Raw genomic sequence first — 5,120 nt, 5'->3', positions numbered from 1 at the left:
CCCTGTCTCATACTGAATTTTTCAACCGTAATAGCTTATTTAAACATTTATCTTACTGACTTTGTTGGTACTCACAGTGTCCATGTTAATGCAGTTTTGTTGTGAATTTTAAAAATATTTTAAATTTTCTCTTGCTAAAATTGTCAGACATGTACAAAAGAACACGGAGAATTTTAATGTCAAGAATAATGTTATTAGGGCCAACCTATTTGTCTTATTTAGTGTATACAGAACTTGTGGCAAATTAAAAACTTTCCATTTGAGCAGTTATATTTAATATTACTGAACAAAAAATACATTTTGCATTTTTATTCAGGTTTCCTTTACAAAGGATCTCATTCCTCCCTTTATAATAAGTAAAAATGATGGTTGGGGGCATTTTTTCAATGCTTACACTTTTTGGAGTAAGAATTTATTCATAAGTATTATGTTTATTCTCTGTGCTTCTTTGTCTTTGAATGGTTATGTATCACAAAAGAGTTTTGGTTTTCCCAACTTCCTGCTGAGTAACATTGGAAACATAAAATATAGGTCTTCCTCTTTACCTGGGTAGGCTGCAACTTCTTGTGTGTACAGCTAAGTGTACCCCCAAATTGAATATGATTTTATGTATAACAACATGAAACAGCAGTATTTGGGTCAAATCACATTTTTGCTGGGAATTATTTTACTTTTATTCTAAAGTCCAACAGATGTCTCAGATAATTTTGCAAATGTATTATTTAGAGAGAGAACTTCAAGTAGGAAATAGTAGGAGCAGATGATTTTTAAGGAATAGAGATCCAATTTTCATGCAGATATCCTTAATAAAAATAAATTACGACAGAGGCAGAACTGTTTCTAAATAGAACGTTGTTTATTAAATACTTAGTATCCAGAATTAACCCAGTTTTTCTAGTCTGTTTATAAACAAATGGGAGAGCATTACAATTGTATGTAATTTTACCACCCTGAAGTCTATTACTAAGATAAAGCTGCAATGTAATATTGGTTACTAATTGCTGTATAAATGTGTAAGATACAAAGTCATGTATCTTGAGATGACAAAAGGTAAAACAAAACTGAATTGCTTAATTACAAGTCATGTATTAGGGCCTGATCCTGGAGTCCTTATTCAAATTCCCACTGAAGTAAGTGGTTGGTTGAGTAAGGATTGTAGGATGTGGCTCCAAATGACTATAGGATTAGACAGATTCTGCAAGCCTTAATCCCACCAAGTAGCACTTACTGATAGTAGTTCCATTATCTTTAATAGGACTACTCACTGGGAGCAAGGGATGCAGAAGTTGTCTCTCAGTCCTTGATCAGACCCATAGTGAATGAGTTTTCCTCTTTCAGATGTTTGTGTCCTAAATCTTTACTATTTTGTTTTTTTATTGAGAACTGCAACTATCGCTCAGCCAGTCCATATGTTTTATTGCAAGTGTAAACACTTGAGTTTAACTTGGACTTGTCTTTTCAGGCAAGGCTAATGCTTTCTAATGCTGTTTTTCCCCATACTTTTTTGCGATGTCTGATTAATAGTGCCAGACGTACTGATCCAGTCCTACATTGGCTAATGTTGCTCATAATAAAGAGATCCTGATAATTTCACGTGTAACTGGGGAGCAGACTCCTGTGCCTGACTTCAATGGGAATCTATGTGGTCACAGCAGTCTGCCTGCAAGCTGTATATTGCAGGATTGGGTCCATAGTGTGTGAAAACTTGGTGCACATTTTCTATTGAAATCTTGCAAAATGCCTTTGTTCAGATTGATTTTTCTCTCTAAGTGTTTTGCAAGTGGAAAGCTGAAAACTATAAATTCCACATAAATTCCCACCATATTATTGAGAAGTTCCAGCTATTTTGAACTATATATTTTTTAAATAAGCTGAAAGACAAAGAACACAAACGCTTTACACACTTTATTTCTCTTATGTAGTCTGGAATCATACACACTTTTTTTAAAGCACAATACTGAAACCTTTTTTTTTAAAGGAGTAATTAAAGGTTTGGTCAAGTGGATTTTGTAAAATGTATTTGTCTGTATAAAGAGAAAATGAAATTGTAGTTATTGTTAATGTACTGACATTAGTTACAGACTAGTTTTAATTCTTAAATAATTTGATTAGCTTATGCTATAAAATGGATGTTTCAGTTAAATGTTTTTAAAAGGTACAGATTTTTACAAGGACACAATATAAATTATTGTTCTGTAGAAATGCCCTGTTAAATATTGTATGTCCCTCCCTCTGTACACTTTGTAAAAAAGAAAAAGAAAAAACAAAATACATAGAATCATATAGGGATGTGTGACATTATTGTAATTGTGTACTTGATAATAACGTGAAAAAATAAAAATCAGAATATTTTCTTGTTAACGAACGTTTAGTTTACTTGGTTCCAGTACTAAGATAATATTAATGATACACACTTAAAAAAAAAAAATCTAATAATTTAGCATAAATGTTTATTTTTATTCCCCCATTTCTCAACTTGTGTGCAGTACTGGATACGAAGTGTTTAAACGGTTTACATTTGTGAAGCAAATAGAATGACTAATGGTCCTTCACTCTTGGGCATTTGATCATTTCTTACGCTTAGGTTGCAGGTACTTTGAGACCCTAAGAGGGCAGGTCCTCTGAGTTCACTTAACTTCTATTTCCATTTAGTTAAAACGATTAATTTCTATTAAGCTGTTTTTAAAATATCAGTCTCCTCCAACAAAGTGGTTAAGTACTAAGTGAAGTTCTACTACAATATCCAGACAATGGATAATTTTTATTTTGTTATTTTCCAGAAGGAACAGCATATGCAGCTATCATAATTAAACTAAATGGACCACACACAAATAACATCTAGATTACAGAGAAGGTAAGAAACATTTATCCACTGGGGGCCTAGAGAGAACATGTCTAATTATCAAAATGCCAAACACTTCAAACTAGTACCCTTTAACAGGACTCTTACTGATGGATGACTTTGTGTATGGGTGGGTTGATGGAGATCTAATCAATTGTCCTGGCCATTACAGGAAGAAAAACCAAGACACCAAGAATATGGTTTAACTAGGCTGCAACTAGACATGCCAAACCTGTGAAAAAATGCAGAAATTGGGCTTGTTTTTGGGTTAATTGGCTTGCGAGTTGCTTGTTGGCTAGTTTTTGGCTTGTAGCTGGTTTGGCTTGTAGTTTCTTTTTTTTGATCGGCTCCCGGCAAGCAGGGCCAAGGGGAGGTAAGGGGGGCAGAGAGTCAGGGGTGCACAGCGGGCCCACCACAATCCTAGACTGCATGCCGAGGAGATCTAGGCACATAGAGTGTTGGGGTTCTTAGAGATTGGCTTGTTTTGGCCTTGTTTTGAAATAGGATTAGCTTGATTTTTGGCTTATTGTGAAAGTTGGGGTGCTTATTTACCGTGTGAAAGTTGGCAACTGTGGCTGCAACTTTATTAAGTAACATATTTGGGAACTAGCCAGCAATAACCCATCCAACTCAGGTCATCCAGTGTAATCTCTACCACCTGTGATCTGCTCTCCACCCCTCTATTCCATTTGGTGAGTACCTGGGGGGAACTATTTGGGGATTTAGGGACCCCATTACCTTGGCCCCAACACCATTGCTGGGACCCCATTGCCTTCCCCCTGTACTGTACAGGATTAAGGAGGTGAGAAAGAGAGTTGTCTCACTATACCAGACATTAGGAGACCAAGCCCAATTCCCCAGCTTCTTTAGGAGATGCCTTCTAGTCTGCTTCCAATGCCAGTTTTCCAGGGAACTGACTCCCTATTGAATGAGTACATGCACTGGGCATCTGTCACAAGGTGGTGCCAGCAATTTCCTTGGCTGCTTCCCGCCATCCAGACTGTTAACAATTCCTTCCTTAATAGCCACCAGAATCATACCCACTTCTCAGTTGGAGAAGTATACCACCTCTTCCTGGAATAACATGAAATTTTGTGATGGGAAATCCTCATCCTTACCCACTCATCTAATTTAGCTACTAGCTGATTTACCCCTCTCCTGGCCTTGTCCCCTCACAAAGGCCAGGTAGCTCCCCTTCCAGACCCTCTACCGTGGCATCTCTGGCCAGGTTACACTTATCCCTGGAAAAGTACTTGGCTCCATTCCCTAATCTTTGTCCTAATTCTTAACTCCACCCCTTCACTAAATCTCCAGATAGTATTCCCCTCCCCCTCCCCCAGGTGTACACTGATCTATTCACATGGCTTCTCCCAGCCCAGCAAGCATGAAAGGGGCATCTGCTAACCCCAGCTCATGCTCCTCCATTCAGGCCAACTCAGAGCTGCCTACCGTTGAGGCCCAGCTGTGAACTTCCTGGGGAACTGGCAACCTACTTGTGGCTAAATGCACGATACTGTGCCCGCATGTCTAGCCACCAGCTCCTGGGATCCGTTCTCTTGAGCCTGAAGAAATAAACAGGAAGAACTTAGCAAATTTATACCAATGAATTATCATTCCTGTCAGGGGATCTCTATATCCTTCTCTGCATTCAGATGCCACCTTCGATAGTCAGAAGCCGTGGGACTCCCATTCCAAGCTGTGCTGTGGATGTAGTCACTCCAATCCTGAATGGATGAGCTTCTAATTCACCAGGAAAACCTCAACAATATGTGCTCTTCTACATCATGAACTGGTTTCCTTTTCCAAGGTAACTTCCTGTGAAGAAAGAATGGCCTGACAAACAGGTTTCTGCACTATGCTAGTCTGTACTGCTTTGACTAGGCCAATCCCAGCTTCCTTACACTCTGGTAGTAGCATAATTCACTGTGGTCTTTTGACACTCAGGATAAGATTCACAAACAAGTCATAGGCATTGCAACGTCTTTCTTTTAGGTGCCCTGCAGCCTAGTAGAATCCAAAACCCTGAGTTAGGTGCCCAGGCTCCCCATACAAGGCATGGGGATAATTGGATGCCTAAGAATGGGATTCACAAAAGCCAATAAACTGAACAGCTAATAAGCTAGCCAATAAAAAATCCTGAGGAAAGGAGTATGACCTAAGCTCCAACCCTCAAAGAGAGTTAAGCGGACACTTTCTTCCACTTGTGATTCATAGCCATGTGCCCTCCTGGAGTTTCTGTCCTAATCACTGGGCTATGGGGCATTCTTAGGTGGGGCTC

Source organism: Emys orbicularis, chromosome 1 (genome assembly GCF_028017835.1).
Source record: "Emys orbicularis isolate rEmyOrb1 chromosome 1, rEmyOrb1.hap1, whole genome shotgun sequence".
Classification (NCBI taxonomy): domain Eukaryota; kingdom Metazoa; phylum Chordata; order Testudines; family Emydidae; genus Emys; species Emys orbicularis.
This window is presented reverse-complemented; position numbering follows the sequence as displayed.